Below are 12,191 nucleotides of genomic sequence, written 5' to 3'. Positions count from 1 at the left end.
TCTATCACCATGCACTAAAGTCAAAATGGATCAAAGATCTAAATATTAAAACAGAAACACATAATGTACTGGAAGAGAAAGTGGTAGAAATCTTGAAGACATAGGGGTAGGCGGAGAGTTCATGAGCAAAAACCAAACTGTACAGGAAATAGAAGAATCAACAACTGCGATATCATCTTCTTAAAAAGTTTTTGCATATTAAAAGAAATCTCCAACACAGTGAAAAGAAAACCCACAAGCTGTGGAAAAAATTTTAGCCAAGTGTCTCTCAGACAAAGGACTTCTGTCTAGAACGTATAAAGAATTGATAAAAGTCAGGGCTCCCCAGTTCAAACACCAAATTAAAAAAAATACAAATGACAATTAAATATATGAAAAAATGTTCAGCATGATTGGTCATTTGAGAAACGCAAATTAAAACAACACTGAGATTCCATTTCACCCCCTAAAAGAATGGCTATCATGAAAAAAAATCAACCAATAACAAATGCTAGCGGGGCTGTGGAGGAAAAAGGAACACTTCTCCTTTGTTGATGGGTGTGTAGACTGGTACAACCACTGTGAAAAGCAGTGTGGAGATTCCTTTAAAAACTAAGATTAGGGATCCCTTTTGATCCAGCTATTCTCCTTCTGGGTATTTTCCCAGAAGAAATGAAAACATCATATCACAGCAATATATGTGCACCCATGTTTATAGCAGCACAATTTATAATAGCTAAATCTTAGAAATAACCCAAATGCCCATCCACTGAGGAATGGATAAAAAAGATGTGACATTTTTATAAAATGAAGTACTGCTCAGCTATAAAGAAAGATAAACTCGAGGCTTTTACAGGTAAATGGATGCAACTAGAAGCCATACTCATAAGTGAAATAAATCAGAATCACATGTGTAAACATCATATTGTCTCGCTAGTGTAAGAAACTGTTAAAGTAAATAAAATCCAAAAGTTACAGTAGATATAGGTAAAGGGAAAGAAACTGCTCAAAAGGTAGAACAACAATTGGGGGCAGGAAGAGAAAAGAAGGGAAAAAAGATATGTATGTATATATACAAGATAGCTAAGATGATTATACTACTACTTTCTAGTAGTTTATTGAAAGGAACACTTAGTACTTATAGTGTTTAATCAATTTTGCATATCTATACCTGGTAATCTGAGTAACTACTTTGAAGATAACAATGTGCTATATAATAACTATTGTTAATTCCCTATCATTTTGTTTTGAAATTTTATATCATTTTTATTGTTTTTTTCTCTTTAAAGTAAAAAAATTCAGAAATTAAAAAAATAAAATACAGCACAACTCTACTACTTTAGGGACTGTTTCTTTTGTATACCTCTCTACAACTATCAAAAACCTGGAGAAACAGCTTTCACATGAGCAAAAGGGATCAACAAATATTTGTTAAACCTTCTTCATGCATTTACCTTAATGAAAACCCACATTCAACAATCTTAAGTATATTATAGACACAAGCAAGCTAGACTTTTCATGACTACACTTACCTTGTAAATTAAAATAAGCCCATATTATATTTAAATATATTTATGTTTATTCTGAATTCTGTACTAGTGTCTAATCAATGAAAGCCTAGAATCTAGTATGGACACTGGTAGACATATACAGAGCAAAAATAATATGTTAAAATAATAGAATGATGAGTTAGATATATTATATGCATATCAAGAAAAAGGGAATGATGGGGAATATAAAGAATAAGAGAAAATGGATAAAATGAAAACTGCAGGTTACATGCTTTCCCCAGGGGCAGATTCTTACTTTGCTTTTGACATGTCTTGCAGAGAAAAATGTTCTTCCTAAATCCTATTTTTTGTAATCCTTGTAAAGTATTGCATAACCCCAAATTCCAATATAATGAACAATAAAAACTGAAGTTAAAAGTGACAGAGACAATTCTATCCAGTACGTTATTTATGCAGAGGTTAAACAAATTTCAGGTCTCTCTAAATATTAACCATGATGATAGTCATAGGAAAACAGCTGAAGCACAGTATACAGGCCACAGCCTGGTGATTTTTCTTGCCTACGTGGCTATCAAAATGTGTTCAATGAATAGTTGGATGAATAATGCAAAAATGTGAAGACAAAAATTTATAAACCAAATCACTCTGGGAAAACAACAAGAAAAAGTTCCACTAGGCTTACAGGAGGCTGTTAATATTAAACTAACACAATTATTGAAAGGTCCTTAGTGTGAATTTAGTTCACATTGAAAAATACAAGTGCAGCTAATACAAAATCATCTTGTAAGTCAGAAGAACAACTCTACCACAGTCTGTTCTTATGCTTTTCAGACCACCTGATAACCACCCTCTTAAACTCGCAGACATTACTCAGCAGACAATAACCCACCCTGCCCTGTTGGCCAGGTGACTACTGATCAGTGTTTCATGAGAAGGCAGATGCAGGTTGTAATAGCACAGAGAACAAAGCATGTCCCCAGAGGAAGAGAACACCAACAAAATCCCACCCAAACTGCTCCAACCCATCCAACAAATGCAAAGTGGGGGCATGTATGCAACCTGTGACTGCTGTGCTTTGAGACCCAAACAGAAAGCCAAGGGGAAAAGAAGGGGAGTAATAATTATTAGTTGACTGTAGACATAGGCATGATGTAAAACAACTGTATTCATTTTTTCCCATACAAAAACCATTCATACCCTTTCTCTTTCACCTTAAAGTCCTGTTCAACATCAATTATTTCAAAACAATTGTTTTTAATGGAAGCAGAAAGGAGGATAGAAAGAAAGAGAAGTCTTAACATTAAGGAATTTGTTCTTCCCTTACCATGTCCCTTTGTTAAGCCAGTACCATTCTAGAGTAGACACTATATGGACCAAAGGGTGTAAGATTAGAAAACTGTAATTGTTTGCTTAGAGATTCAAGGCAGTGGACAGACCTCAATACCATATCTTGAAATAGAATGATGAGAAACAGACCCACAAAACAATAAATTGTCACCAACTCAAAAGTCATCTTAACCTCACAATCATGAGTGACTATTCTACTGAAATATGTAATTATTCCATTTTCATTAAGGAGAAATGTTGAACATTTAGGTTAGTCATTTCTCTCCTCACTGGAAATGTGCATAGTATTTGTTGTTGTTGTTGTTGTTGTTGTTGTTGTTGTTTTCTGGTACTGGGAATCGAACTCATGACCTTGTGCTTGCCAAGCAGGAGCTGTGCCACTGAGCTAAATCCCCAGCCCCATACATAGTATTAAAGGGCAGTCACATAACTGAAAAACAATTGAGGTTTCTTTGCTTATAATGACTCCTTTATTGTTCTGAAAATCTTGACAGTTGAATGAATATTGTTTTCTATTTTATATTAGAAAGTGCATAGCTGAACTATTAGTAAATCTAGGACTACTAGTAAATGTGTAGCCAAGAAAATGAGATAATGAAAGAAAATAAGAGGCTGGGGTAGTACTGCATGCTTGTGATTCCATACTTGAGAGGCTGAGGCAGGAGGATCAGATGTTCTAGGCCAGCCATGGACTACATGCAAGACCTTATCTAAAAAAGAAAGAGAAGGAGTGAGGGAGAGAAGAAAAAGATGAAGGGAGAAGAGGAGAGGGAGGGAGAAAGAGGGGGAAGTAAGGAAGAAGAAAGAAAAAGGGTGAACATTTCAGAGGGCTGCAAGAAGAAGGAAAAAGAGAAAAGGAAAGGGAATGTAACTAATAATTCACAGAAGGTTCCCATGCACAAAATGAAGTCAAGCTGAATTTCTTGAGATATGCAAATATTAAAAGACCAGTGACCTGGAAAACATAATCAAACTAGAGTTAAACTAGGTCATGGGGTTAATTTTAGGTCTGGATGAAAGTCCCAGATAACACTGGATACCTTTTTATCCTTCAAAAACAAAGTTTGTAAGATTCCTGCGAGAGCTGCTTTGCCCTGTCAATGCATTGGATTGTAAATGTGAGAATATTTGGATAAAGTCTTATCTTAAAACATGAATATAGCATCTGCACCTCTATCCACTTCACAAGCGTGTTTTCTACCTAAGACCTTTGGGAGTTCACTTATTACTTGGTGTCTGATATTTTTTTAAAATCCCAAAACATCCCCCACAAGAATACCTTTAACCCCTCCTAAGCCAGTAATCCTCAAACCTTTTGGGAAAGGAATATTCCCATTGTTTAACTCCCTCACCACATATTTTCCAATTTACTTTTGCTAGTTACATTTCCCAGAATTAAAATCATGAGCTTGACAACTGCATGACTTTCTTTGGGGTCACTGGAAATTCGCAGACTTCGGTGAAGAGGTGGTGTCAGGCTGTGAGGGTGGGAAGAACGAAGTGCTCCAGGGATTCTACCAATGGCTTTCAGTTCTGCACTTGCGCCTGGAGGGCGAGTTGGTTACCTAACAACAAAACTTGGTGTTTTCAGACTGTCAACTTCCCACAGTCTATGAAGCTACCCAGGTTTTTTGAAGCATTGAGGCCAGGTCCTGGCACTGAGCTCAATATCAGACAGCAGATTTTTTTTTTTTGGTACCAGGAATTGAACTCATGACCTCACACTTTCCAAGCAGGTGTTAACACTGCTGAGCTAAACCTCCAGCCTCTGTTAGGAGTGTTTCTTCAGATGGAATTCAGAGGCCAACAACTTTCAAAGCAGCTGCCAGTAGACCATTAAAATGTACATTACTAGGCCCTGCCCGTAACAGAAAATGCCCCCCAGCCAGTACACTTCAGCTTTTAGTTGCCCAGGTAACAGTTCCTGTTCCAGTTCTGGTTGCCCCTGTTTCTTAGCAACGGCTGGTCACTGTGATGCATAGCTGATCACTATGACGGCACATTGTATAAACCAATCCCAGTTGACAAGCCGTTCTGCCTCTCTACTTCCTGCTTGCTTATCTCATATAAGCCCTAGACCACCAGAGATCAGGGCCTGATATTCGGGAAGTGATCCCAATCAGTGCTCACTGATGTAAGTAAATCTGCCTCCAAGTCCTGGGTTTCATTTTGGTGTTTCTGCTTGCTGTTATCTACTCAGACCTAGTGAACTAAATAGTATACTCAGCATCTTTAAAATGGTCCCAGGTTAGCTTATGTGCGTTAACTTAAAGGGTACCTGCATTCAAGGGACTTTAAAGTATGACTCCTCCAGACCTGTGCTGTATGTGGAAGGGAGCAAGAGGGAACCAGTGTGAGGCAGAGCAAAGTCAAAGTTATTGTTAAGAAAGGATCTTTTTAAAGGCACATTTGTTTTTCACCATGGGGTTAATTTTAATGCGAAAAGAAAACACTTAACCCTTCATAAAAGTAAACTGTCACATTCTAAATACCAATTAAATTCAGATATTTAAATGTGAAACTAAATGAGATACATAGTTTTTAAATTTGTTAGCGTTGTTATTCAAAGTAATACCTGAATATTTGTAGATCTAGTTTTTGAAAGTAGAAAAGTAATCTTGATCATTGAGTATAAATCAGGATTTAAAGTCTAACTACTATACATACATCTTTCAAATATCTCATGTGTAAGAAGTTGAAACTTTTCTCTAGACTTAATTGTGCTCCAAAGAGTCTCCACACAGTCCCTCTCAAAGAGCAGGAGATTCAACATCTTCAAATGCTTTGCTGCTGCTTCTCAGACTTGCTATCTGTACATCCAATTTTTAATCACCAGGTGCCTCCAACACCAGTTTTCTGATTTCTGTTATCAGGTATCTTTTTTTATTAAATGATTGTTTACCCAGATGTGGTGGCACATACCTATAATCCCAGTAGTCTGCGAGGCTGAGGCAGGAGGATTGCAAATTTGAACCCAGTCTGGGCAACTTAACAACTAAGTGAAACTTTGTCTTGAAATAAAAAATAAAAACTGGCTGAAGATGTTGCTCAGTGTGAAGATACTGAGTTTAGGTCCCAGTATAGGGAAAAATTGATGATAGCAACTCCAAAGAAACTCTCAAGATATTGAACTGAATGATAAGCATTCTCTAATATACTAAAAATCACATAAAATTTTTTTAAGCATTGTTCAGGGGATACAAATGAAGGTGGTACATCAAATTTTGATAGGATAACAATATATTAAAGTACATGAAAAGAGCAGGAAGAAAAACTTTCACAAAAAAAAGGAATACTTCTTTCATTTGAACGTGTTCATTTTGGAATTTCTCATACTATCTTGTTTTCTTACACCTACACCAATGTCATTGAAATAATACACAGTAAACAATGTAACAGCAATTAGAGAAATATTTTAGCATAGAAAAGCTCTCAGGGAGATAAAAGCATTCACCTTTAACCACAGCCTACAAGATTTACTTTTGTAAGTTCTTTACAGCAATCTTTAATACAGAATGACATAGATTCTGAGGTCCTAAAGAAAAAAAACCTCTCCTTCAGATGTTGCTCCATCAAATTCCAAATGAATCATTTCATAAATCATGCACACTTTAATATGTTCAATGTGCTCAGTAGTTCATCAAAAAGATCATACTCCAATATATTTGTTTTCTCAGCTGACGTATGACTTCAGTAGTGAGCAGCAAGGTCCAGTGTTGAGGAGGAAACCAGTGGCACGCCGGTAAGTGATTAATAACAGACTGCCCCATGGAGAAACAACCCTGACATGGGGCCCTGGTCAGTTTCCACAGTGTGAGTCCTACCACCGTGACCAGCTCCTGGCTATCCCTGTCACCATAATGTCACTGAATACACAGGTGAGAAGAAATGCATATAACTGGAGATGGGGAGCTGGCATAAGCCGGTTCAGCACAAGCCAGGAGGAAGCAGTGAGGTGCTGACATCTGCCTGGCTGTCTCCTGAGACCCTCTCCCTGCTTCCTTGCTCCTGGAGCTACAGTCCCCACTCACCACCTCAGCAGTGCTTTGTCCAGCTCTTGGCCTCCCAAGCCCCATCTCCAGAAATGTTCCTCTAAAACAAAACTACTGTGACCTTACCCCTCAAAAAGTTTTACCTTTATCAATAAAAAAAGAGAAGTTAATGCTTTTTCTTACTTTCCTTGCAGTACTATATGATTTCTTAGGATATTTTTCTGTGCTTGGTATTCTGTCTTAATTACTTTGCTCTCGTTGCTGAGACAAAATACCCAACACCCAAAATTAAGAGAGGAAAGGTTTATTTAGCTCACAGTGTGTAGAGGTTTCAGTCCACAATCGGCTTGCTCCAAGGCAGGGTGGCATGGTAAGGGGCAACAGTTCATGGTGGTGGAAGACAGCAAAAGCAACAAGAGCCCAAAGTGGAAGAGGAAGCCTTTTTTCTCTCCTCTATTGTATGCAGACTACCTGCACTAAGGTGGGTGTAGCACTCATACCCCCAATCCCAGCACTAGACAATGAACCCATCATAAACTGTAGATTCATCTGCCTCTTGAAAAGCCTGCTCCACCCACGCCCCGCCCCCGTGACCATATGAGTGGCAAAATAACATTCTGCCCCTGGCCCCCAAAGATTCATGCACAGCCCTTTATGCAAAAGGCATTTAGTCCATCTCTAAGAGTTGCCACAGTCCTACCAGTTTCCGCATTGCTGAAAAGTCCAAGTTTCAAGTCTCCTCTGAGATATAAGGCAAATTCTTAGCTGTGAGCTCTTGTACAAATGAAATAAAGCTAAGCACTTCCAACATTCAATGGCACAAGATAGACATTTTCATTACAAAAGTTACAAACAGGGGAAGACAAAAGAATGGGACCAAAGCAAGTCCACAATCCAGCAAGGCAAATATTAAATCCTGTAGTTCCACATGCAGCATTCGATGCAACCTATGGCAAGCTGTGAACTCTAAAGGGCTTGGGTGACTCTGCCCTTACAACACTCCTAGTGGTTACATCTCCCAGGGGTTCTCTCTTGAGCCTGCTCTGCTCCCTCCTTGCAGCTTTCCTCAGACAATCCACATTCCTGGCTTCTCCAAAGTTCTGGAGTCTTCACTGCACCTTTGGCTTTACTCTCACAGCTTCGTATATTGCCCTCTCAGGGGCACACTGCCTGGCTTCCCAAGCCTTCTGAAATCTAGCTGGAAGCCTTCTTATCCCACAACTCATGCATTTTGCGTGCACTTACAACCAGCACCACTTGAATGATGCCAAGGTCTGTTGCCAGCTGGAGCAGTACTCAGGCTTCCTTCTGTCTTGGCAGTAGGGACTCAGTCTGGATTGCTGAGCACTCTGAATCCAATTCCAAGGAACAAATTCTCTAGGCTGCTACCATTCTGAACTATGGTGCAGCCACCATCACTCTGGAACAATCTGAAGCCATTGATTGACCTTCTGGAACATGGTGCTTTGTGGCTTTCTTCTCAAAGCAGTCTTTTACTATGGCAATTTTGAGGCTTCAAAGGATGGAGACTTGCTGCTTCTTGTTATGCCCTCAGGCTCTCTTTTGTATTCTGTTTCTTCTCAGCAGTGGAGATCTCTTATGCTGTATCTTTGCAGTCCACAGCTTTCCTGGGGATTCCTTTCTAGCCAAACTCACAATATTTTAAACAATTCTGCTGGGCTCTTTGTTCTTGATTCTCATGATAGATCTTGTTAAAAGCCCCAAATGATAGCTATCCCACTGCCTGAACATTAGACTGATTTGAAGTTTCTTGTGCAGTTTAATTAGTCCACTGCCCTTAATATTAGTCTCAGGCAAAGTCTCTGGACATGAGCAAAATGCAGACACTTTCTGCTAAGCCATAACACATATCATCTGGAGTCCAACAGCCAATGCAATACTTCTTCCCAGAAGAAACCTCCCAATTCTGGTCTTTCCCAGCAGGATTTATATCAGCCTGCTGGTCTTCTGAACTCTGACCTGACTCTCCCATTCAGAACAACATAAGGTGTTCCAGCTCTATTCTTTCAGAAGACATCACTGAACCCTTCCAAACTCTTCCCACAAGCCAGTCCCAAAGGCTCTTGAACCACATGGTCAGGTATAGTCATAGCAATGACTTCTCTTCTGGTACCAAATTCTGTGTTAGTTACTTTTCTCTCATTGCTGAGACAAAATACCTAACACACAAAGTTAAGGGAGGAAAGGTTTATTTAGCTCACAGCTTGTATGGGTTTCAGTTCATAATCAGCCAGCTCCAAAGCAGGATGTCATGGTGAAGGGCAAACATTCATGATAGCAGAAGACAGTAAAAGCAACAAGAGCCAAAATGGGAGGAGTAAGATTCTTCTCTTATATTATATGCAGGCTACCACCCTAGGGCAGGTGTAGCACTTATACTGCCAATTCCAGCACTAGACAATGAACCAATTACAAACTCACAAACTCTAGATTCAGCTGCCTCTCAAAAAGCCTGCCCCTCCATGACCACATGAGGCTTTGGAGGACATCCAGACACAAACCATAACAATGCTAATATCTACCCTGCTCTTCTCCTTCCCACTTGGGGCTCTTTTTTCTTTCACCCTCAAGTCCTTTTTTCCCCTCAGCCTCTATTTCCCTTCACTCTTCTTTCTGTTTCTCCTACCATCCTGTGATCTTCAATAAATGTAGTTACTAGCCTGGAATATAGCTCAGTGGCACAAAGCCCTGCCTAGCAAGCTCAAGGTCCTGAGTTCGGTTCCTGGTACTAGAAAAAAACTAATCAATAAATGTAGCTATTTACTATATTTAAAAAAGCAATATTAATATCCTAAAACAAATTATATAGGATAAAGCTTAGAGTTTCTAACTAGTTGCCTGGTTTAGCAACTAATGCCAATACAACTAATATAGTACACAGAGATAAACAGTTAAATGTCACTAAATGGAAATTATGTTAGAAATTAAACTGAAAATATAAATTAGTCAAATAATATCCATATTTACTATGTAAATATCTATACTCCTTTACATAAAAATATAAAAAATGCCCTGCAAATATAAGAACAAGCAGTAAGAGTTCCCTATTTTTAAAATGCCATGTTAATAGTATTATACAGATACTAACAATTGTGACACTTTGGATAAATTGTTCAACCTTTGTGCATCTCTTTTATAAAATGGGAATCACAGTATCTATCTCAGAAAATTCTTGTAAGGATTAGATAAAAATATCATTAAAATATACAGTGTTGACAATACTGATGAAGGCTCAAAAAATAACAGCCACTTATCATTACAGTTACGTATGTAGAACCTATGTATATAGAATCAAAACTCACGACGTTACTGAGAATCCAAATAATTTGGGACATTCCATGCCTCTGGCCCAGGCACCAGCACAGCCTCCAGTCTAAGCTGGCAAATGCTCTTCCCATCCTTGGCTGCTATCTCTGCAAGCACAGGTGTAAGCATAACCCTCTTTAAGAGCAAGGTCAAAAGCCCCCTCTAACTGGAAGCACTAAGATGTAACTGGCTTTTTAAGAGTTGCAATATCTAACAGGAGAAAAGTCCAAAGAAATAGAGATTATTTTTTGTTGACTAGTATAATTTTGATTTGATAATGTAAGTGATGAATAGATGTATGTGGAAGGAAAGACAGGTAAATAACCTAAATAAATCAACAGAATTACTTCATGCAATAAAGTGTAAGTTACTATAATCAATATCCTAGGACTACAAGGATAAACAAGGAAAGGTGAACATATCAAAGAAATTTTATGTGTTTCTCTATAAGTGCCAAATTATACTCAATAAAATTATACACCCATATAACATGCTTTAAGATATTTTAAAAATTAGGAACTAAACAATTCCCTACCAGGACAAAAAAAAACAGTAATATGTGCACAACTGAACACCAGAGGTATTTCATCACAACCAAGAACAAAGCCTGGTTCTGACCAATGTAATAATAATAATAGTAATATTGGTAATAATATTGGTTCTGGCCATTGCAATAAGGGACTGAGGAGACAATGAGACACAGAACTATGGGAAGGGGAAAAGAAAAATGATCCTTAGCAAATACCTTGTCTCCTACTTCCTGTAGAAAACAAAGGCATCACATCAGGAACCCTTCAGCTCTCTTATCATTATACAGACTTACCTGCAACTTCTCCCACCTTTTCCTATTTCTATTTGGTTATATTAGAAGAAATGTCTCTCCCTTCTCCTCATATGTAAAGAATTATCCTAACCCACCCTCTGATACCTCAACCACTCTAGCCTAGGCTTTCTTTCTCTTATAGTCTGTGACACCAACTTTAAAGTTCAAATCGTCTTATCATGCTCTTTTTAAGGTATATTATCCCTCCTCTTTCCCTTACACCTTCAGATACACTGGCCTCCTTGCTAAAACTCAAACACATAAGTGGCTCCCACCTTACAATCTCCTAACTTCCTTCTTCCCACACAACCACCAGCAAGACTTGAATACTCACTTTCTTGATCACCTAAGATTCTGTGTATTAACATTTTAATAAGTAACATTCTGTGCTCTTAACATTTTAGTAAGCCTTTCATTATGAATGAGTATTGGATTTTATCAAATATTTTTTAAACCTATTGAGGTGATCCTCAGACTTTTTTGCTTGGTTTTCATTCTATTCATATAATGCACTATATGAAGTGATTTTCAGATGCTAAAACATCTTGTGTTTCTGAAATAACATAAACTGATTATAAAATTCATGTAGAATTTTGAAGGACTCAAGATAGACAAGACAATCTTGAAAAATAAGAACAAAGTAGAAAGACTCCTGCTTCCTAACTTCAAAAAATACCACAGAGCAAAAGTAAGTATGACAGTGTGGTGCTGGTACAAGAATGGATATGTAGATCAATAGAAATGAGATATATATGATATATAAAACATACATCTATGATAAATAAATTTTTGACAGGGGTGCTAAGATCATACAAGGTAGGAAGTATAGTTCTTTCACAAATGGCACTGGGGCAAGTGGGTATTCATAAGCAACAAATAAACAGGAAGATAAAATAGGTAAAACTCATGAAGACATAGGTGTAGGCAAGGACTTTATGAACAGAAACTCCATCTCACAAGAAATAAATAATCAACAAGTGGGATCATATCAGAGTAAAAAGTTTCTTCGCAGCAAAAAAAGCAACCAACAGAGTGAATGAGCAACCCATAAAATGGAAAAAAAATTCTCCAGCTATTCATCAGAGAGTGAATATCTAAAATATATAAAGAACTCAAAAAAAATTGACTCCCCCACTAAAATAAAAGACCCAGTCAAGAATGGATAACTAAAATGAACAGAAAGAAGAAGGAGAAGGAGAACGGGAAGGAGAA

The 12,191-nt window shown here is 37.9% G+C and overlaps 1 protein-coding gene and 1 long non-coding RNA gene across 6 annotated transcripts in view; one reads left to right on the top strand and one right to left on the bottom strand.

The window, feature by feature from the left end:
• Dnm3 (dynamin 3) overlaps positions 1 to 12,191 on the bottom strand; it is a 535,700-nt gene that overhangs the window by 422,835 nt on the left and 100,674 nt on the right. The gene's annotated exons all lie outside the window — the stretch shown is intronic.
• LOC106149922 lies at positions 4,932 to 6,983 on the top strand. The gene is made up of 3 exons (XR_001236400.1): positions 4,932 to 4,971; positions 6,515 to 6,579; positions 6,716 to 6,983. It is a non-coding gene; the product is annotated as an uncharacterized LOC106149922 (long non-coding RNA).

This window comes from Chinchilla lanigera, unplaced genomic scaffold (genome assembly GCF_000276665.1).
Source record: "Chinchilla lanigera isolate Chin_1 unplaced genomic scaffold, ChiLan1.0 scaffold00005, whole genome shotgun sequence".
NCBI classification, from domain to species: Eukaryota; Metazoa; Chordata; class Mammalia; order Rodentia; family Chinchillidae; genus Chinchilla; species Chinchilla lanigera.
This window is presented reverse-complemented; position numbering and strand designations above follow the sequence as displayed.